Genomic DNA, 24,540 nt, shown 5'->3' on the forward strand with positions numbered 1-24,540 from the left:
CAACTCTCTTAAGCTGTCCTCCTGTTTTTTAATTGTTTTTTTTTTCTCTTTAGTTCTCTGATTCAGTGATATTTTCAACTGTCTTCTTATTCAGTGATTCAATCCTCAGCTTCCCCTAATCTGTGGTAATCCTTCCAATGTTCTTTACATGTGTAATGTCTTTCTTTATCTCGGACTATTCGTTTTTCATAGCTACTATCTCTTTTTTCATGCTGTCTTGGCTGTTATGAAAAATACTGCAATGGTCATGGGAGTGTGGATATCTTTTCAATATTCTGTTTTCATTTCCTTTGAATATACCAAGAAGTGGGATTTTTTTTTCTGTGCTAGATGGCAGTTCTATTTTTAATGTTTTAAAGAGGTTTCATTCTGTTCTCCATGGTGGTTATACCAACTTACATTCCCACCCATGGTGTACAAGGATTTCCTTTTGTTCACATCCTCATCAACATTTGTTTGTCTTCTTAATGATAGCCATTCTAAAAGTTGTACACTCTCATTTACTTGTTGGCCGTTTGCATGTCCTCTTCAGAAAAATGTCTGTACAGATCACCTGCCAATGTTTTTTATTCATTTCATGGAAAGTGAGAGACAGATAGACACATCAATGATGAGAGAGAGTCATTTATTTCCCTGCCTCCTGAATGCCCCCTACCAGGGATCAAACCCTCAAACTGGGCATTTGTCCTGACCTGGAATCAAACCTCGAACTCCTGGTTCATGAGCCCATGCTCAACCAATTAGCAACACAGATAGTATTCCACTGCCAATTTTAAAATATATATATATATTTCTATTGATTTTAGAGAAGGAAAAGGGAGAGAGAGATAGAAACATCAATGATTTGAGGGCCTGGCATTCAGCATATTCCCTCCTTATTGGCTGTGGGCACCACCATCTTTGCGATGGCATAAGGGTTAAATAGCATATTCTCTATTTATTAGACAGGATGTGTCCACACTAGGGGTTGAGCCTGAAACCCAGGCATTTGCCCTCACTGGAATGGAACCATGACCTCCTGTCTCATAGGTCGATGCTTAACCACTGATCCAAACTGGCCAGGCCAATTCTTCATTTGATCATTAGGGCTATTGAGTCCTATGAGTTCTGTATTTTTATCAGATATTAACCTCCTTTGAGATATTTAGTTTACAAAATTGCCTCCCATTTGGTTGGTTGTCTTTTCATTTTGTTGTTTGTTTCTTTTGCATTGCACAAGATTTTTAATTTGATGCAGCCTCTCTTAAGAACAATTCTGTAAATTTAAACTAGTGATGATATTTTCAAGTTGTTTATACCTAATCGGTGCTGGGTTATAAAAGTGAGTGCCTAAGATATCTTTGTGGGGGCTTTATCTACCACATGAATATATTTTAAGTAATGTAATACCAAATTTTAAAAAACAATATGCTTTTTTTATATTAAAGAGTGACTCTTAAAGTAATTGAAAAAAGTCTTATTGTGAGTAGGACATCAAGGCAGTCTATGAGTCTAGCAGTGAGTTTGTTAGAATACTTCTTTTTGTTGAGGTTTGTATCAGTATCTAGAAATACTGAGAATTCATGAAAGAATGTGTACAATGACAGAACCGAGGTTGGATGAGACTGTTCTATTTGATTTATACAAATACCTTCTCTGTAGATGTTGACTTATTGTAACCAGGAGAAAAATTAGTGATCAGATCTAACTGTCTGCTAAATACCTCTTGCATCCAGAGAAAATAAGACAGAGGCAGAGGAAGGAGCAGATATTTGATACAATTTCCTGGCTCTCTTCTTATCCATACTGAATCAGAAGCTAAACTGGAGAATTCCAGGAGTCAGAATAGTTAGTGAGACCTCTTGTGATTCTTAAGTAAAATAGATAAATGCTGAAAGGTAATATTAAAGGTTTGCGCCTTCGTAGTTATATGTATTCCACTTATAGGTGAAATATGTCCACGCTGAAGTGGTTACATTTTCCATAACACAGGTCTTTTATGAAGCATTCTAGATTACTTGCTTTATCAAAAATTAATAATTCTAGAAATAAATTGATTAGCATAAAGTAATGTTATATCTGGGCTTTAGCATATATTTGCCACAGTTTAGATGTACAGAATCAGTTCTATTAATATACAACCATATTACTCCTTATGACTCCTCAAATATTCAGTGTCCAGCATTGAAAGCTATGGTCATTAGTCTTGCAGGACATTTGGTCCTGTCCTACATGTCTACTACGACATTTGGTCCATGCAAAAAGGTCTTTGATATTTTGTTGTGACCTAACATCCATGGAGATATTTGGTGCATAGTAAATATAAATCATACTCTTCTGCAAGATCTGAGCCCTGACCCATCCACCTTCCCCATGTGTCATTGCCAACCAGGCTATCAAGGTAAGGGGGGTTATTATTGGCAGTACAGCCACAACACAAACATTGGACCAATACACATGTTAGCATTTTTATGTCTTAATCCTGTAACACAGAAGTATAAATAAACATTATGGGCTATTTCAATGCAAGGATAATTTCTTAGGTCTGTATGTTTAAAAAAAATTATATATATATATATATATATATATATATATATATATAATTTAAGGAAAAAGAAAGTTGAAGGAGGGAGACAGGTAAGGGAGGGAGAGAGAGAAAAAGTAAATAAACCTGTAACCTGGGTATGTGCCCTGACTGGGAATCACACCAGTGATCTTTCAGTCCATGAAATTGTGCTCACAATCAATTGAGCTACACTGGCTAGGGGAAGTGTGTATATTTTGACAGGATCAAATTTCAAAGATATTTTTGTGTGATAAAATGTCTCCATGGACATTTTGGACAGGACCAAATGACTGATAATCATAATTAGGGATAAGAAGTATTAAGGAGTATGTTTATAGCTACTTGAAGGCTTGGCTCTGACACAGAAAATATTATTATCATCACCAATAAGTTCAATTTTACTTACTTTAAAGAGAAAAGACTTTATAGTATGGGTAAATATCATAAGATGTTTGCCAAAAGCTGGGCTCAGGCATTCACTCATGTATGCTACAGAGGGCATCTCCCATAAAGGTGTAGGCTTTTTGTGATACTCAAGGGCTAATTTTCCATCATATAAAATAACTATAGTCCTGATGCATGAAAATTCATGCACTGGAGGCGGGGTCCTTCAGCTGGGCCTTCCCCCCTCTCACAGTCTGGGAGCCCTCAGGGGCAGGAGGCCACCCAGCAATCAGAGGAAAGAGACACCCCAATCATACCTCTGCTGCAACCACTGCCAGCAGTGCAAGCCGCCACCAACCCTGGTTACCTGAGCTTTGGGCGGCCTTGGGAAGCTGGGCAAACCACCATCTGAGGCATGCCTGTGCCTAGGGAATCAGCTGGGCAGACGACATCTGAGGCTTGCCTGCACCTAGGGCCAGCCCTGGGTTTCTCAGGGGCTGAGAGGACTGGAGGACTCCGGAGGCAGGCACGTGGAGCAGCCGGGCCCTCCTGGTGGTGGGCCCAGCCTTGCCGCACACCTGGAGACCAGGCAAGGCTGAGGGGACTGGGCGCCTCCATCTTGTGGCTGTGGGCACCGCCATCTTTGAGGGCGTGGAAGTCAATTAGCATATTCCCTCCTTATTGCCTGTGGATGCCGCTATCTTTGATGACATGGCCATCAATTAGTATATTCCCTCATTATTGGCTGTGGGTGCCACCATCTTTGAGGGCATGGCAGTCAGCATATTCCCTCCTTATTGGCTGTGGGTGCTGCCATCTTTGAGGATGTGGAAATTAATTAACATGTTTTCTCCTTATTGGCTGTGGGTGCCACTATCTTTGTGATGGCATGAGGGTCAATTAGCATATTCCCTCTTTATTAGACAGAATGTGTCCACCTTCTAAGAAAGATCTTAAATGGAGAGGCATGTACTTCTTTTCCCTTCATCCACCCTGCTAGCTGAGATCTGGGAGAATAAAAGAAATGGCCTTAAGGCGTTGGTGGTATAGTGGTAAGCATAGCTGCCTTCCAAAGAAATGGCCTTAAATATTAATTTTGAGATATCTCAATACTATCTCAATATCTTGAGGTATTTCAAATATATATCATTGTCTGGGTTCCCCCAGAAGTAGATTTTGTGGTAAATATTTAAGAATAAATTTGTTGACTAAGGAGACAAATACGGGACACATCAGTAGGATATTGGGGACAGGAGGCAGAAAAATGAAGGGAATAAATGGATAGTATGTTTTCTAGCAGATTAGTTACCACTGTATGTAAGTGTAGTTCACTCCTTAGTGAGACTCTGAAGGTAGTGTACAACATAAAGATCAGATTTATCCTACTCTAATGGCAAGGGAGCTGGCATCTACACTAATAAAAGAGAAACATGCAATTAACCATTACTCTGCTACACCCACAGCCAATCAGGAGCAAGTATGCAAATTAGCCCAACCAAGATGTTGGCGGCCATGGAGCTGGAGTGAGCAGGAGGCTTGGGTTGCCCCCGGCAATGGAGAAAGCCAAGCTTCTGGCCCGCCCTGGCCGGCCTTGGCCTCCGCTCAAGGTACAAAGTTTCAATTGTAGGAGATAAATAAATCCCAGATACCTGCTTCCAGATGGCCCTTGCCTCTGCTCAAGGAGGGGCTGAAAAAAAAGAAACAAAAGAAAAAAAAGAGGGGCTGGGAACCTGGATTGCCAGGGTGCGTGGCCAGCCTGAAAACAGCCCTCAGCTCATCACCCAGGCTGGCCACACTCCCATGGGGTGAGGGTCCCTGTTGGGGGGCTGGGCCAGCCTGTAAATAGATATCAGCCCCTCACCCAGGCTGGGCCTTCCCCCCTGGGCGGCCTTGGGAAGCTGGGCAAACCACCATCTGAGGCATGCCTGTGCCTAGGGAATCGGCTGGGCAGGCACCCCAGTGGGGACCCTAACCTGAAGGGGGTGTGGCCAGCCTGAAAACAACCCTCAGTCCCTCACCCCATCAGTGGGGGTCAGTTGGAGGTGATCAGGACAATGGGGGGGCGGGGGAGGCAGTTTTGAGAGAGCAGGATAGCAGGGGTCATTTGGCAGTGAGCAGGCCGACAGGGGAGGCAGTTGGTGGTGAACACACAGAGTGGGCAGTTGGGGGTGGTCAGGCTGGTGGGGGGGCATTTGAGGGCAAGCAGGCTAGCACCAAGAAGCAGTTGGGGGTGATCAGGCCGGCAGGCAGAGTGGTTAGGGGCAATCAGGCAGGCAGGCAGGCAGGTGAACGATTAGGAGCCAGCAGTCCCAGATTGCAAGAGGGATGTCCGACTGCCGATGTAGGCCCGATCCCTATAAACCAGCAGTAAGACATCCTTTGAGAGGTCCCAGATTGGAGAGTGTGCAGGTGGGGCTGAGGGACACACACCCCTCCATGCACAAATTTCATGCACCGGGCCTCTAGTACTTATATATCAACCCATTTACTGAGAGGTGACCACAAGATGTGTTGACTTTCTTGTGCTTCTGGCACTCTGTGTATATGGGCCTAGTATTCAGAAAAAGTCCTTTAGCAAAGAGATACAGATAGTGGCAGTTGGAAGTTGAGCCCCATGAACTGATAAGTAGAGCCCAAAAGGATAAGAAAAGGGCATGAAAGTACTACATGGGAGTGGCGATATATCTAGAATCTAGAAATCAGAAATTAGTTTTTGAGATACAACTATGGATGTAAAATAATTGATGTAAAATGGAATTAAAATTCATGAGACTGGATATGATCACTCAGGGAAATAGAAAAGAGAAGAGGACTGTACATTGAGTACCTGCACAGAAATAATAAGTGAAATCAGTAAAAGGAACCAATAAGGAACAAGAGATGATAAAGGAGAAAAAACAAAAGGGTGATATCATTGGAGCCAAGTTTTAAAAGGTGCATCTAGAAAGAAAGGAGTAATAAAGAATACCAAATGCTGCTGATAGGGAGAAAAAAGGAGATATGAAAACCCGCTCGTATAGTTTGAAAAGAAAACCCAATTGACAGTCCTAGATGGCTCTTGCTTTGCAGGGAGTTAAAAGCCTGTGGAGAGACCTAGAGGGCTCTTACCATGAAGGGAGGTGTGGCAATAGTGCCTCTTGTGGACATTCTGAGAACAGCACTATAGTAAGGGATGTGTTGAAATAGTGCCCTCTTTTTAAAATATCTTTATTGTTGACTGTATTACATATGTCCCTTTTTTCCTGCATTTATCCCCTGCAGACTACCCCCCCCACCTCTGGCCCCAGGCATTCACCACCCTATTGTCGGTATCCTTATGCATATATATATATATATAATGTTCTAGGTTGATCTGCACCCACCCACCCAGCCTCCTCCTCCTTCCCTCTGAGAGTCTGGATTCTGTTACATGTTTCCATATCTACAGTTCCACTCCATTCATCAGTATATTTTCTTAATTACATTCCATAAATAAGTGATATCATGTGATATTTGTCTTTCTCAGATTGGCTCATTTCACTTGGCATAATATTTTCCAGGTCCATCAAATCTGTCCCAAGGGGTAAGAGATGCCTCTTTTTTTACGGCTGCATAGTATTCCATTCTGTAAGTGACCCACAGTTCTTTTATCTATTCACCTAGTGATGGGCACTTGGGCAGATTCCAAATCTTAGCTATTGTAATGAAAAAAAACACACAAAAAAACATATCGTCATATTAGACTTTAAACTTTAAATGGCTATAAATGTACTGTCCTTCAATCAAAATTGTGAATTGATTGATAGTAGATGAGGCCTGGGGATTGGGACATTGTTAAAGCTCCCAGATGAGCCTCATGTGAAGTCAGGTTTGGGGAAGCTTGTCTAAGGAACAGAATGTGGATTTCTTTTAAAATATATATTTTATTGATTTTTTACAGAGAGGAAGGGAGAGGGATAGAAAGTAAGAAACATCGATCAGCTGCCTCCTGCACACTCCCTACTGGGGATGTGCCCTAAACCAAGGTACATGCCCTTGACCAGAATCGAACCTGGGACCCTTGAGACCACAGGCTGACGCTCTATCCACTGAGCCAAACCGGTTAGGGCCAGAATGTGGATTTTTTATTGGGATATAATTGACATGGAACATTGTTTAAGATTAGGATGTAGAACATTTTAATGTCATGTATTTATGTCTTGTAATATAATTATCACTCCATTGTTAGCTCATACCTCAATCATCTCACTTAATTTTGTTGTTGTGAGAACAATTAAGATCTAGTTTCTTAGCAACTTTAATGTTTATAATATAATATTTTTGTCTATAATCACTACCCAGTCCATAAGATATCCAGAATTATTTTTTTCGAGCAGGAGAGAGGGAAAGTTGTGGAATGAAGTTGAAACCAGATAGGACAATTAATGCCTTAAATCATATGGTACAAAATGTCCTTCAAAAAGGAAGGAGACATTAAGACATTTCCAGATAAACTAAAGCTGATATTCATTATCATTAGACCTACCCTAGAAGAAATGATAAAGGGAGTCCTTCTATTTGAAGTAAAAGGACAATACAAATTAAATCGAAGTGACATGAAAATATAAAGTTCATCAATAAAGGTAAATACATGGACAATTATAAGGTCTCGTTTTATTGTAATTTTCATAAGTCCACTTTTTATTCCTTTATAAGATTTAATAGAGCAGAGCATAAAACCTAATGTTCAGTACAGGGTGGGGTAAAAGTAGGTTTATACAGGGTGGTAAAAGTAGGTTTGCATTTGTGAGTATACAAAACACAGAGGCTATCCTTACATTATTATTAATTATTGTATTTTTCCCCATGAGCAACTATACATCTACTTTTGTCCAACCCTATATATGTTAATTAGTAGACACTATAAAAAGAGAATTTGTGACATTACTAACATAAAGTAAGGGAGCAGAGCTGCAATAAATTTGTTTGTGTATGCATTTGAAATTAGCAGCTTAAAACAGATCATTACAAGAGCTTATCTCTGTGTGTATGTGTTTATATGTTATAACTATAGTATGTCATGTAATCTCCACAAGGAAAATATCCATAGTAGATATATAAAAGTAAATGAGAAGGGCTTTAAAATCTTTCACTACAAAAATTACACTAAATCCACAGGAAGGCAGTTCTGGGCGAAATAAGAAACAAAAGCGTTGTAAGACATAGAGAAATCAAGTTTAAAAGGCAATAATTATTTCTTTACTACTAGGAATTACTTTAAATTTGAACAGATTAAACTCCCCAATCAAAAATATAGATTGGCAAAATTCAATAACAAAAAAAAGGATACAACTATCTTCCATCTTTAGGTGACTAACTGTAAATCCAAGAATAGACAAGTGATTGATTTGGATTTTTTGGATATGGTTTCTTGGCTATTACACCAAAAGCAATAGCAATAACATTAAAAAAAAAAAAAGATAAATTGGACTACTTCAAAATAAAAAAATATTTTTTGTATTAATATATATATATTTTATTTATTTTTTACAGAGAGGAAGAGAGAGGGATAGAGAGTTAGAAACATCTATGAGAGAGAAACATCGATCAGCTGCCTCTTGCACACCCCCTACTGGGGATGTGCCCGCAACCAAGGTACATGCCCTTGACCGGAATCGAACCTGGGACCCTTGAGTCTGCAGGCCGACGCTCTATCCACTGAGCCATACCGGTTTCGGCTATTTTTTGTATTAAAGAATCAACTAAAACAGTGAAAAGGAAACCAATAGAATGGAAGAAAATAATAGAATATAATATCTGATAAGGGATCTAGAATATATAAAAGACTACAACTTATTTGAAAACTTGAATAAAACTGGGAAAAATGTTTTAACCTTTTGCACTCAGATGTCGAGTGTGACTCGACACGATTAGCATCGGTAGCAGCTTGTATGTCGAGCAACACTCGACACGTAGTTTCACCGCGGGGGGAAGAGGGGTTTTTGTCTATTTTTCCAGTATCTTTTCTTGTTTTCATTAGCATGAAAGGACAAGTAAAATGTAAATGCCGTCTCAACTGATGCCACCACCTAAGCTTCACCAATGGCATCTTCAAAGACTATTTGTTTCTAAGACACATCAGTCACGTGAAAAAGGTTAGACCAGTACACTAACTTCCAGGGGTAGATTATTATCCACTAACTTAGAGCAACGTTTAGATGGAAAGCTCCATATAATCACACCTCACCCTAACAAAAAACACAAAGATTGTGTTGTTTGTTCTGACAGAAAAATCAAAGGAGGAAGAAGAGAGACGATTTATATTTGCGAAACATGTGAATGTAAACCAGGTCTTCATGTGGGTGAATGTTTCAAAAAATATCACACCATGAAAAATTATAGAGATTAAAATTACTCTTTGAATGTATCAATAATTTGAAATATAAAAAAATCCAAATAAATAAGTTTGTATGAAAAGAAACTCCAGTTTTTTATTCTACTGCCGTGCTTTGTAAAATCTGGGGTATTTAAAAAATTAAATCCCGAGTAGAATAAAGGAATCGAGAAAAAAAGCAAGCGAGTGCAAAGGGTTAATAGATGTTTCTCCAAAGAAGATATACACATTACCACCAAGAATATGAAAAGATGTTAAACATAACTAAGTATTGGGGAAAAGCAAAAACATAAATTTGTAAATATATGTATATACATACACATATATTTCATGCTCATTAAGTTTACTGCTACTGAAAAACACACACAAAAGAGTAAGTGTAAGAAAGAAAGTGGAGAAGTTGAAACCCTTGTGGATTGTTGGTAGGAGTGAAAACTGGTATGACCATACAGAATGCAGTAGTCAAAACTTTAAAATAGAATTACAGGCAATTTCATTTCTAGGAATATTTCACAAAGTTTAAATAGGGATCTTGAGGAGATATTACACACCTGTAAATATAGGGGTCCCAGAGTAGCCAAAATAATCTTCAAAAAATAACAAATTTGGAAGATTCACATACCCTCATTTTAACAAATACTAAAAGCAATAGTGATTAAAAATAGTATACTATTGGCATTAAGATAAACATATAGAACAATGAAATAGAATTTAGTCAAAATAAATTCGTACATATATGCTCAATTGATTTTTTAAGACTTAATTTTTAGAGAAGTTTTAGATTTACCACAAAATTGAGAAAGAAGTACAGAGATTTTCCTGCCCCATGCATATACAGGTTTCCTCATTATTAACAGCACTCACAGAATGCTATTTTATTTTCTCACCAAGGATAAACCTACATTGACACATCATCATCAGCCAAGACTATGGTTTGCCTTAAGGTTCACTCTTGGTATTGTACATTCTGAGATTATGGGCAATAGTTTAATGAACTTTGTCAATCACTATACATATACAGAGCATTTTCCACCGCCCTAAAAGTATCTGTGCTGTGCCTATTCATGTCTCCCATCCTGGAAACCATTGGTATTTTTACCTTTAATAGAATGTCATGCAGTTGGAATCATACAGTGTATAACGTTTTCAAATTGCCTTTTTTTCACTTAGTAATATGCATTTAATTTTTCTTTATATATCTTCCTGGCTTCATAGCTCAATACTTTTTACTTGTATAACTGAATAATATTCCAATGTCCAGATGTACCAAAGTTTATTTATGCATTCATGTACTTAAGGATATCTTTGTTTCCAAGTATTGTCAATTAGGAATAAAGGTACTACATTAATAAAGATTTTTTGTGTGTGTGTAAATAAGTTTTCAACACTTTTGGTTAAAGTGCTAAAGAGCATGATTGCTCAATTGTATGTTATGAGTATGCTCGTTGGGGAGTGAGTATAGGAACTGGATGGAGATGGAGAATGGAGGAGATACGAGGAAATCTTATAATACTATCATATATATATACATATATATATACTAATAAAAGAGAAACATGCAAATTAACCATCATTCCGCTACACCCACAAGCCACGCCCACCAGCCAATCAGGAGCCAGTATGCATATTAACCCAACCAAGATGGCGGCCGGCCTTGGAGCTGGAGCAAGCAGGAGGCTGGGTTGCCCCCGGCAATGGAGGAAGCCAAGCCTCCCTCCCTGGCTGGCCCTGGCCTCCGCTCAAGGCTACAAAGTTTCAATTATAGAAAATAAATAAATCCTAACAAAAATGGCGGCAGCCATGGAGCTGGAGCTGAGCAGGAGGTTTGGGTTACCCCCGGCAATGGAGGAAGCTAAGCTTCCAGCCCTGGCCTCCGATCAAGGCTACAAAGTTTCAATTATAGAAGATAAATAAATCCTAGAAACCTGCTTCCAGCTGGCCCTGGCCTCCGCTCAAGGAGACACTGAAAAAAAAAAAAAAGAGAAAAAGGAGGGGCTGGGACCTTAGGTCACCGGGGGTGATCAGGCCAGCATGGGACCGCAGGGGCCATTGCGGGTAAACAGACCAGCAGGGGAGCCAGTTGGGGGTGAGAAGGCTGTCAGTGGGGGTCAGTTAGAGGTGATCAGGAGAGCAGGAGGGGGGGTCCTTGGGTCGCTGGGGGGTGATCAGGCCAGGATGGGACAGCAGGGAATGTTGAGGGTAAGCAGACCAGCAGGGGGACCAGTTGGGGGTGAGCAGGCAGTCAGTGGGCGTCAGTTGGAGGTCATCAGGACAGCAGGTAGCTCAGTTTGGAGTGAGCAGGCCAACAGGGGAGCAGTTGGGGGTGATCAGGCCAGCAGGCAGGGCAGTTGGGGGTGATCAGGCTGGTGGGGGGCATTTGGGTTGAGCAGGCCAGTGGCGGGGGGCAGTTGGGAGCAAGCAGGCCGGCAGGCAAAGTGGTTAGGGGCAATCAGGCAGGCAGGTGAGCGGCTGGAGCCAGCATTCCCGGATTATGAGAGGGATGTCCCATGGCAGTTTAGGTTTGATCCCTGTAAACCGGCAGTAGGATATCCTTCAAGGGGTCCCAGATTGGAGAGGGTGCAGGTCGGGCTGAGGAACACACACACCCCCCGCACAAATTCCATGCACCGGGCCACTAGTGTGTGTGTGTGTGTGTGTGTGTGTGTGTGTGTGTGTGTGTATTTGAAAAAATAAAACTATAAAAAGAGATTAAATTGCCAAATTGTCTTCCAAAGTGGATATACTACTTCAGATTCCCATCAGCATTGTATGATTTCTTTTTGCTTCCTCACCTTGATTTGGTGGTGTCAGTGTTCCAAATTTTACCCAGTGTATTAGGTAGTGGCATCTCATTTTTTTAAATTTACATTTTCCTGATGACATATAATATAGAGCATCTTTGCATATGCTTATTTGACATCTGAGTATCTTTGATGAGTTGTGTGTTAAAGTAGTTGTTTTCTTATTTTTGAGTTTTAAGAGTTATTTGTTTTCTTATTTTTGAGTTTTAAGAGTTATTTGTACATATTGTATAACAGTCCTTAATCAGATGTGTGGGTTTTTTTGAAATAGTGCTCCCAGTCTGTGCCTTGTTTTCTCATTCTCTTGATAATTGTCTTTAAATTTAATGAATTTTAATTCATTAATAAGTTTTAAATTTTAATGAATTTCAGTTTATCAATTATTTCTTCAGTGGGCCAAGCCTTTAGTGTTGTATCTAAAGAGCCATCACATACCCAACATCAGCCAGGTTTTTTACTATATTCTCTTCTATTAGTTTTATAGTTTTCCATTTTCCATTTTGCTATATTTATATGGACCTATTTCTACACTCTTCATTCTGTTTCACTCACCATTTTGTCTTATTCCCTCACCAATACTACACTATCTTGACTAATCAATTTATTTTTGACAAGAGTTCTAAGAAAACTAAGTGGCCAGGGAATAGTCTTTTCAACAAATGATGCTGTGACAACTGCATATCCACATGCAAAAGGTATAACTTACCACAAACAAAAATTAACTCAAAATGTATCTAAGATCTAAATGCAAGTACTAACATTATGAAAATCTTAAAAGGGAACCGAGGTGCAGATCTTCTTGGGTTTGGGTTAAGCAGCAATTTCTTTTACCAAACAACAAAGGTACAAGCAACAAAGGAAAAAACTGACAAGTTGGAATTCATTAAATTTGAAAAAATTACAGTAAAGGTCACATCAATAAAGTAAAAAGGACAACCTGAAAATCAGGGAAAACATTTGTAAGTTATATCCTATATAATAAAAGCCCAGTGACAGAATGGTAGAATGACTGGAACCACTACAATCCCTAACCCCAGCCGGCCCTGCCCCCGAGTGGGCCTCCCAACCCCAAGGATGATGTGGGGGCAGGCCAGCCTGCAAAGAGCACATGGCCCCTCACCCTGGCTGGTCTGGCCCCAGAGTGGCCCCCAACACCCCTAAGTCACTGCCTGGCTACCTGTGCATGTACATTTAGTGAAAGCACAATTATTAGTCCCTTCTGTCCCCAACCAGAGTCTCTAGAGGCCTCTGCTAATACTGCAGCCAAGGTGTGGAATTCTCCCTCCATGGCCTGCTGTCCCAGGAGACCTTCCAAATTAGCCAAAATGGTAACCTAATCATTAACAGGATGGTGGCCATTTCCTCAGGAATGTAGAGAGGGTGGATGGGATTTCTGTGAAATTGCAGTGCCTTGCAGATTAAGTGAGCTTTCAATTTCTCTCTAAAAGGGGCAGCGAAGAAGACCCACACGCTGCCAGGAGCAACAGGGAAGGGTAGGCACATTCAAAAACAGAAAAACTTTTAAACAAACAGACATGAAGATCATACTGAGAACCTGAAGGCAGAGCCCCTGGAAGAACACAAAAATCATTAAAGGGCCATCATTCATCTTGATATACATATGCAACCAACACATATACAACTTCATCTCATGGCACATGAAATACAAAACAGTTCTCTTGTGGGTTTTCTTTTGGCATCCTTACAGTATAATTAGATCCAGCTGGGGGAAAGCTATAGCTTCCAGCATTAGACCCCACTGCCACCCCATCCAATGGACCCCCATGGGGTGGCCCGCCTGACCCCACCTACACACAAATTTGTGTATGGGGCCACTAGTATCCAATAAGGGTCTAGTATCTAGATTATATCAAGTACACTAACAACCTTTGTCTTGACTGATTTGTGAGTGACAAAGAAAATAATGTAATTTTCCTCCAAGCCTCAAACATATACAGTATCTTTGAATAGACTTTGCAGTTCATTCAATTATAGACATGACTTACGTTTTACAATACAAATCCACATTGCCTAATCTTCATTGTAATATTGACCTGAGGTACTAGTTAGAAATCAAGTCATAGATTTCTCTTCTATAGGTTTTGGATTCGTTCAGATAAAGAGGAGTTCAACTGCCCAGTCGGAGTGGCCCATTGATTGAGCAACTATCTATGAACCAGGAGGTCAGGGTTCAATTCCCCTTCAGGGCACATGTCCCGGTTATGGCTGGTTGCACAGTGTATGATATGCAGAAGGCAGCTGATCAATGATTCTCTCATCATTGATGTTTCTATCACTAGCTCCCTTTCACTTCCTCTATGAAATCAATTAAAAAATTTTTAAAAAGAGGAGCCCACTGTTTGTACTTTTATTGAACACCCAAGAAATATGTTATTTTTTTTACCTTTGAAAGTATTTAGTTGTGGTTACCAAAAGTAGTCATGTGTTTTAACACACTAATCAACAAAAATGAAGTGTTTTAAATAAAGGAAATGTTATTTAACATTGTATTGATCAAAGTCTTTATTATTATAAACTGCATTAGGTTTTATATTAGGATATATATGATTAAGATGGCTTTTCAACTGCTACTTAATACTTGAACAGAGAATGAAAATTAATCAAAGGATCTTAGAATTGGCAAACAACTGTCAACACCCTATATTCCATCTTGTATTCCATAGAAGGCTTTGTCTGGTCACCTAGGAGATTAAAGCCCTGATTGAAAAGTTTCTAATTGACTGTAGAATCCACAGCAAAATAGGATCATCATAAAAGCCATAGGAGTGTGTAGCTCAGACAGAGTCAGCATTTACCATAGTGCTTAAAACTAAATGATCCTTTAGTCTTGCTGTAAAGAAAAAGAGAAAGAAAGAGAAATTATTACAAACAGCATTTAAAATTACCTGTGTATTGCACTAACTGCTTCTAAATGAGCAGCACAGTGTGGAGAGGCTGTGCTCCCCCTCCACAACCAGCTGCACCCCAAATGCTCCCCAGCCCTGCATACATCCTTCCCACAACTGGGACCATGTGACATTTCCTACATGGTCAGTCCTGGCTCAGTGGTGGAACCCACCCAGACTGGAGAGAGGAGAGGGCTAGAGATACTTTTGGTTGTTCTCCAGAAGTAAAAGACAATTTGGGAATTTAATGAGAGGAAATAAATTTGAGAGACAATGAAGAGGGAGCTAGGAAGCTGGCTGAACCTTTAGACTGCAAACTCTTTTGCAGTGAAGCATACAGAAAAAGAGGTTGTGTGGAAGTGTCCCAGAATGTCCTGCTGTCTAAGGAAGGTTCAGTCTATCATTGAGTTCAGGAGTTAAGGTAAGGCTATCAGAGGAGTCCCTTGCTAGCATGAATAGGCCCATTGTGTTGGATTTCAAATTTTTGTAGTCAAGTAGTGTTTCTTGCTCAAATATGCTTCCTTAGCTTGAAGCTATATCACAAAGACTACCAGTGATCATATGGACTTCAAAATTCAATATATTGGCCATAGACTGGCATTTGTAGTCATAATTAAACTAAGTTAAATTGATAGATCTATACATTTGCAGAATATCCAGCGGTTATATTAAGAGGTCAAATACCAAACTGCTTTAGCAAATGAGAACTCCCAGGAAGGGTACCAGTGTGATTCTGTGGCATTTACTGATATAGTACAAATTTGTCCCCAAATATTCTGTGCCTAGGATACTAGAAACATGGTTTCGCTATCATTTTATGATGGTTTATTCATTATTTTGGAAAGGCCAATATTTAGCCTTGTGTTCTTACAACATTACACTGCAGAAAACGCATTGATTTAAGTAAGATTGACCGTTGGTTCCGCAGATTGGATCCCTTTCCTTTCTGCAAGGATATGACGGTTTCTTATGTATGTTACACCGTGGCTATTAAACATAAAGAAGAAGATAAAATTTGTCAGATAATGAACTTTTTGAATAAAAACTTCTTTAATATTAGTAAAAGATACCATGCATCAAAATGGAATTAAAATTTTGTATATTGAATTCTGGAAATAAACCATTCAGGTTGTCATAAAATGGTATTGACATATTTCTAAAAATTCAATATAATTTTTGAAAAACAAATGGCTGAATTTATTTTTATAATGAGCCACTCTGGTATCACTTGTCCTAATACCTGTATCAGATTTCCCCTATTATTTCATACCACAAGAAACCATAAGACTGAATTTTAATAATTTTTCTATGTTTTTCAATTATTTCATTACTAGAGAATCAGATACATTCAGATTATCACCACATATGTATATATTGGTATTTTCATATATACATATATATATATACATGTGTATATATCTTAGATACCTATATACATACACATATAAAATTTGATTAGTAATGGCAATATTGGTAATTTACATAAATAAAAATATGCTGTGTATTCTTCCATACCATCCTTTAAAATGTCTTTCTAGCCTTTATCATAAATGTTTCTTCACATCTACCTAATATTCTGCTCTGTGAATATATGAAAATTATTTTATCGACCTTGAAGTGGATATTTTCGTAATCCTCTTGTTTTCCTTGGATAAACAATTCTAGTTTAAATACACTGTAACCTTTATGAGATGCATGCAGATAACAAGGATACCCATTATTGGAGTCTTTGAAATAATGGGATATTTTTATCTTGTCCCAAATACCAAGTGGTTTTATATGGCTGGCTAAATTTTACTTATTGAACTTAGTGTAATAATGGCACTGTTAAAAAATGTTTTTTGAAGGACCACTGTGTTGCACAATTGTTTGCTGAATTTTGTTTTATAGAAGGTAGAGGGACTTGAGAGATTGAAAAATCAAAGACAGAGAGAAACATCCATTCGCTGCTCCTGCATGCCCTCTGCAGGGGATTGAGCCCACAATTTAGGCATTTTCCCTGACTATAAACCAGGGAACTCTTGGTTCAAGGGTCGAAGCTTAACTATTGAGAAACACCAGTCAGGTTGTTTGGTGAAATGTGTTGTTAAATCTTACAAAAAAAATACAATTTAAAGTTTATCTATTTCAACTTATAAATTAATTAGTGTTAACTTACCAGTGGTCTTGAAGGACTAAAAGAAGTTTCTGCAACCAGCACACAAAAGAAAATGTAAAAACAAGAAGAGGGGAAAACAATCAGAGTCTTCTGGTGGAAAGAACCTATAGTTTTTAGTAGCAAAATGCTACACCATTTGCCTACTCAGTGCCCCCAATTTTGAGGTGAGGCTTTTGCGATAGTAACAAAATAGTAAGTTCACAAATTAGCTCCAAATTAGAAATATACTTCCAAATTTTCCTCCTCTATGAAAAATAATTTTAAGTGTTGTAGAGCAGTCACCAAACTCTGCTGTGAAGATACCATAGTTCTTTTTATTTTTATGTTTTAATTCATGAGCTATCACAGTCAGAGAAGACAATGCTTGGTTTCATGACCATAATATGCCTTGCATAATGTCACTTAACATGAAGAAATTAATTACTACTTAATGAAATAGTACTCACTCTAATATAAGGGGATTGATGATTCCAAACTACTTTATAAAAATTCATCAGTCTCCTTGCACTAAAGGAAGATCAATTTCCAGGAGAGGGATCAAGGAGTTCTCACCTCAGAGGAAGTTTTGACGTTAGTGGACACAGAACTAGCAAACAACAAATCAAATTGTCTAGGAATGTCAGATCTAGGGGACCTCATTACTCCCTAGACTCTGCATTTAGCAAACATTGAATCTGACCTCCAAAGAAAATATTAATTAGGTAAATGTTTTTAGTCATAAATATAAAAAGCTCAGTTCTATTGATCATTCTAACCCACTTCTCTATCTCCAACACTCTAAGGTGGGAAATGAGAAAAAGCAATCCAACAATGTGATTTTTTAAAGAGGGTTTCATTTTGCCAGTTTAAGTATTAGAAACCTAAGAAAGAAGCTGCTCCATTTCTAGATAATAGCACCTGTCTCCTGCATTTTCTAAGATGTGTGAATTGTTTCATCCAAAACTGAAAAAGTACTCACCAGAATAAAAAGGAAATGCCAAGGCAATGGTGAAAATAACTTTGATCCATGATGAGAAGAAAGACATTTTATAAAGTCTGTAGAAGAAACCCAAAAAGAACAACCAGTTTTGTTCGTAGATGATACAACACATCTTGCCTGCATTTTCCAGGAATTGAGAAATACTCTATTCAGGATTAGAAAATGTACTCAACAGAAGAAAATTTTAAATGCCAACATGATGATAAAAAGGCTGGCATTGATATACAATGAGAAGTTAGTGATGTGAACTCCTTAGAAAGTTGTAAATAAACCAGAATGTTTAGGACAAAGTCTCATAAAGAGTTCAGTGAATAAACCCACAGTGGTCACTTCCTGGATCCTCCAACTTTAGAAAGAAGAGATTCAACTCCTCAGTTGTTAATCTCCTTTACTATTTCTTTTTTAACTTTTTACCCAAGGATATTTTTTCCATTTATTTTCAGTGAGTGTGAAAGGGAGAAAAGGAGGGAGGTTCAGAAGAGAGAGAGGGAGTGATGGAGAAAGGGAGGGAGAGAGAAAGCAAGGCAGAGGGAGGGGGGAGGGGAGAGAGAAAGAGAAACATCTAAGCAAGAGAGACACATTTATTGTTTGCCTCCTGTAGGTGACCAGAAGAGGGGCAGCAAAGAACCTGCAACCAAGGAACTTGCACTTGACCAGGAATGGAACCAGAGAGACTCTTCTAGGAGGTAGAGGGGGCTGACTCGCCAACCACTGAGTCATGATGGCCAGGGCTAAACCCCCTTTCTTTTCATTAGGGAAGACTGTTCCCTTATTTCCTCTTGCACCCAAATTAATTAAAAGTAAACATGTTAAACAATATATATGGAATAAAGGTCAAGGATCTCCTGTAGCATTTAAGAATACATGCAGTTTTGAATGTTCAATTTATCCTTCAGAGAACCAGGAACAATTATTCCTAGAAGGTCCAGAGCTGGAGCAGTCCTGACAGAAATACTGTACAAAAGAAAACACAATAATGTATGCCCCAATTTACCCACCTCAAGAAAACACAATACACAAGGAGACTGCGGATGTCTTGTTTACTTGTGCAGCCTCAGCCAGCTCCACTAAGTTGAGCAGTGTATTTTAAATACTGCTATGTAGGAAGTCAAATGTCAGGAGAGATAAGACACACAGGGTCATATGTCCAAGCAGTGACTGGGACATTGCCACACACAGAGATCATCAAAGCCATTCTTACAGCAGGAAGTTTAGAGGACAATTCTATCTGATGGGCATAATGAATGGGGAGGGGAGAAAATGATAAGTATTTATAGATCCTAAAATAGGTAAGACATGAAGTCTTTTTAAGCAAGGGAGCTGTGTAGGATCAGGAGATAAGGCAGGAAAAGAATTTCAGAAACTACAATTTGCAAATACGTCTGGAACCTCTGTAGTTTGAGAACATAGATAGCTATTAGAAGCACCTGGAGAACTTTGTTCAGTTACCTGTGCCCATGTTCCTCCCCCAAGGTTGCGATTCGGTTTTCTATATGAGATCCTAGTAACAGGTATTTGTTTTAAAGTTTCTAAGGTGGTAATAACATGCAGAGTGACTGAGCTAGAGCCACAGAGCAATCTCTGGGGCACTATTCCATCATGCTTCCTACTTCCCTAAACCAGAGCTTCCATAGTTAGTGAAGTATATACCAACCTGTCTGTGGCTAGCTTTATTCACACACTTAAATTGCACTTATTTTGGAAATTCAGCTTGTGTCAGGTTTCTGTGTTCCTGTCTCAAAGGAAGGAAAATAAACTCTAAAAGGATCATGATAGCTTAGTCTTAAGAACCTAGAGCTGGTATTGGCTTGTTTTTCTCAGTGGTAGAGCCATTGCACTCAAGTGTTTACTAGGTTTGATCCCCCATCCAGCTCACACACCTGGGTTGCAGATTCCATCCCCAGACCGTAGCAGGACATCTGAGGGAGGCAACCAATCCATTTGTCTCTCTCTCATCTATGTTTCTCTCTCTCTTCCAACACCCTTCCACTGTCTCAAAAAGTCTATGGAAGAAATATCTTCCACTGAGTATTAATAACAACAACAACAACAGAATCTAGTACTAGACAACTGTGCTTCTGGTCTCAGCTCTACGGCTTAGTACATGAGCTACCTTCAAAAAAATTGCACATGTTAGCTAATTACATGTTAACGCATTTGTAAAAAAAATGAGTTAAAATAAAATAGGTACTTCCATTGTTAAATATGTTACATACAAAATGCCTAAAATGGCTGCACCAGATTAGCTTAGAATAAAGACAGAAGCATTTTCTTTTTTAAAAAAATATATTTTATTGATTTTTTACAGAGAGGAAGAGAGAGGGATAGAGAGTTAGAAACACTGATGAGAGAGAAACATCGATCAGCTGCCTCTTGCACACCCCCTACTGGGGATGTGCCCGCAACCAAGGTACATGCCCTTGACCAGAATCGAACCTGGGACCCTTGAGTCCACAGGCCGACGCTCTATCCACTGAGCCAAACCGGTTTCGGCTAGACAGAAGCATTTTCAAATAGTTAATGACAACCTGTTATATGAAAGTGCTGTATCATTTATTGACCAAATATCAGCAAATGGAATACAGCAATATTTTTGAAAGATTACTATCAAGTAGGATTTTCTGGAACTCAAGATTGATTCAGCATTTGAAAACTAAGAAATGTAATTCATTACATTAACAGATAAAAGGAAAATCTTAGGACCAGCTCAATAGAAAGCTTCTCATGATAAAAATAAAAAAATGTTGATGACTAAAATGTAAGGCATCACAGCAAGTTGTATAATTTGTGCTGTGATTTTCATTGCTTTCCCACAATAATAGGAGGTCTCAGTGTAATAAAGAACAGAAAAAGCAAAGGCAGAAGGGCAGGGAAAAAGAGAAGCAAATTGTTTCTATTAAAAAATGTTTTCTGCAGAACAGCCTAAAAAGTGTATATGTTAAAAGGCAATTACTAAAATAAATATGGAATGCATTATAATCCCAGGATATAATGTCAATATATACTAGCAAAAATAACCAAAACTATAATTTACACTTTTTCCCCAAAATCAATGCTGAGGTATAATTCATGTACAATAAAATTCACATACTTAACTGTATAGTCTGATAAAGTTGGCATATGTATGCACCCCTGAAACCATCTTCATAATCAAGATAGTGGACATATCCATCACCCCAAAAAAGTTTCTTCCTACTCCTCCCTTTCTCTCCCCCCAGGTAGCTAATGATCTGTTATCACTTTAGATTAGTTTGCTTTTTCTGGAATTTTTTCATAGATGGACTGTGCAATATGTACCCTGGTTTGTCTATAATTCAGCAAAAGTATTTTGAGAAACATCCATGTTGTTGTGTGTATCAGTACATTTACATTGTTTCCAGTTTACAGATATACAAAATAAAGCCGCCACAAATATTCATATACATGTCTTTCTTAAGCATACACTTCCCTTGGGTAAATAGCTAGCAGTGGAATGGCTGGAACACAGGGTAGTTCATAAGGTTAAACATTTCTTAATTTTTAAAGAGACTTCCAAATTCTTTGCCAAACTATTGTCCTGCTTTACATTACAATGACTGGTACCTGAGAGTTCCAGTTGCTCCAAACCCTCACCAACACTTGGTGTGATCAGTCTTTATAATGTTAGCCATTCTGTTAGGTGTAGAGTAGTATCTCATTGTGGTTTTAATTTATATTTCCTTAACAATTGTGGCCTTTGGAGGGGGTTATTTTTAGTGAAATACAATTGACATAAATATTGTATGATTTTAAGTTTTACAACATATTAATTGGATACATTTGTATACTACATAAGATTAATACCATAGCGATAGAAAACTCCTACCACTACAAATAATCACTTCTTTTTTGTGGTGAGAACATTTAAGATCTAGTCTCTTAGCAACTTTGAAATATTATCTATAATAACAAAATCTATAATAATAAAAGTGTGATATGCCAGTTAGACCAGGCATCTTTCCAGATGAAGCCCTGGCTGCGAGCGAAGCCCGGGTCCTGGATGCCCAAGGAAAGCTGGTGCTGGCAGCCAGGGAAAGAAAGGCCTACTTTTGCATGAATTTCGTGCATTGGGCCTCTAGTTGACTATAATCACAATGCTCTACAGATCTGCAGAACTTAGTCATCTTTTTAACTCCAATCAGCATATCCTTATTTTCCTGAGTCCCCAGGCTCTCATAATCACTATTCTAGTTTCTGTTTCTATGAATTAAGCATTCTAAGAGTCCATGTATGTTATATTATTACTAGTGGCCTGGTGCATTAAATTCATGCACAGGTGGAGGGTTTCTCTCAGCCTAGACTGCACCCTCTCCAATCTGGGATGCCTTGGGGGATGTCCACAGGGATCGGGCCTAAACCAGCAGTTGGATATCCCTCTCACAATCTGAGACCAGTGGCTCCTAACCCCTCACCTGCCTGTCTGCCCGATTGCCTCTAATTTCCTCTGCCTGCCTGATTGCCCCCAAATGCCCTCCTCTGCCGGCCTGATCACCTCTAACTGCCTCTGCCTTGGCCCCGGCCACCATGGCTTTGTCTGGAAGGAAGTCAGACATCTGGAAGATGGCTGGTCAACCTGTCTAATTATCATATTACCCTCTTATTAGTATAGATAGATTATATAATATTGGATTGCTTAAATGGGGAGGAAAGCCTTTTTCTGCAGGAGGAGATGCTCTTGGTTGACAAAAATACATAATCCCTATATCTGGACTGTTAGCCAGCCATATGCATTATACTGCCAAACCAGTCATTAAAAAATTGAACCACTTTCTTACACCTTACACCAAACAGCTGTTACCCTTAAAACCCCTCCTCAGCCCCCATCCTAGAATCTGCCTTCACACTTCACCCAGATTAGGTTCTGATTGGTCAGTTTCTATGCCAGTCAGCTTCAGAAGCTCTGCCTCCTAGGCAGCCTTTGGCTCCTCGCAGTTCACCCAGATTTGGTTCTGATTAGTCAGTTTCTATGCCAGTCAGAGTCTTCGGGCCTATATCTGGGCCTGAACAGAGAGGCGGGGAGAGAAAGGGAGAGGCAAGGGCTGATTAACAGCTGCCACGGAAGCTGCGGATCAGACCCTGCTTCTCTCTCCAGGCCTCTCTCCTGGACTGGTCCACAGTCCCCTCGGCAGTCAGTGCTGGGTCTCTGAACTCGCAGCGGTGGTAGTCAGTGCTGGGTCCCCATGGCAACCAAGCACTGACTTGAGGACAGACTTCAGGTCAGTCAAGCCATCAGTTGTTTTGGACATTATAGACCCTGGGTTTTTATATATTAGGATGCGGTATTGGTTCTGGTCTGATGTCTCTCACATCTTTCAAGAACTATGTGTTTTCACAAGTGGAAGGATTTTCTTCTTTCTGATGGTTGAATAACATACCATTGTGTATATAACATCTTTATATATTTATGCATTGAAGGACACATTATTTTCATCTTTATTTTTTTAGTGTTTTCTTTGTATTTTTATTTTACCCTTTCCCCAAACTTTTTAACTCTTTATTTTATTTTTTACAATATATAAACTAAATCTACTACCAGGTTGTAGATACAAAATAATTAGTCATTTACATGCAATAAACATTAATATTTCAAAAAATAATCTTACCTAATAATAGACAAACATATAAGTTGACTGTACTTCCACTACACCCACAGCCAATCAGAGTGAGTATGCAAATTAGAAGGCCAAAGATGGCAGCTGCCCAGATGTTCCAGGTGCAGACTGGCCAGTGGGGACAGGCCGCCTGCTATGAGAGGGAGGGCGAGGGGCGAAGGGATCTACAGGAGCAGAGTGCCACAGGGAGGACAAGATGGCAGACTCTGGCTGGAGTCTGTAGCAAAGATGAAGACAGCAGACTCCGGCCGGAGTCTGCAGCAAAGACGAAGATGGCAGACTCCAGCTGGAGACTGCAGCAAAGACAAAGAAGGCAGACTCTGGTTGGAGCGAAGGCCTGGGTCCTGGGTGCCAGAGGAAAACCGGTGCTGGAAGCCAAGGAAAGGAAGGCCTATTGCACGAATCTCTTTGTGCAATGGGCCTCTAGTTTTAAATATAATAATGTTACATGCAATATATGATATTTCAAGAAAAATGATTTTAAATATAATAATATTACATGCAATAAACATTAATATTTCAATAAAATGTTTTAAATATAATAAACTAGATGCCTAGTGCATGAAATTCCTGAACAGGTAGGGTCCTTATATATTTCTAATATACTAGAGGCCTGGTGCATGAAATTCTTGCAAAGAGGGGGTGGTCCCTCAGCCATACCTGCACCCTCTGCAATTCAGGACCCCTACACCTTTTTCTTATCTAGCTAACCTCTTCACATTTAAAAAAATTAACTGAAATATCACCAACTCTAGGAAATCCTCTTTGAACAAATGTCTTTACAA

At 39.2% G+C, this 24,540-nt stretch overlaps 1 long non-coding RNA gene across 2 annotated transcripts in view; it reads left to right on the top strand.

The window, feature by feature from the left end:
- LOC114231677 (uncharacterized) overlaps positions 1 to 24,540 on the top strand; it is a 315,772-nt gene that overhangs the window by 197,140 nt on the left and 94,092 nt on the right. Inside the window, exon 1 of one of the 2 annotated variants that reach the window (XR_008556402.1) lies at positions 18,740 to 18,811. The exons of the other annotated variant lie outside the window; for it this stretch is intronic. This is a non-coding gene — a long non-coding RNA (uncharacterized LOC114231677). Of the gene's footprint in view, positions 1 to 18,739; positions 18,812 to 24,540 lie in introns of those variants that run through there. 2 annotated transcript variants of the gene reach the window in all.

The sequence above is a fragment of the Eptesicus fuscus genome, chromosome 6 (assembly GCF_027574615.1).
Source record: "Eptesicus fuscus isolate TK198812 chromosome 6, DD_ASM_mEF_20220401, whole genome shotgun sequence".
NCBI classification, from domain to species: Eukaryota; Metazoa; Chordata; class Mammalia; order Chiroptera; family Vespertilionidae; genus Eptesicus; species Eptesicus fuscus.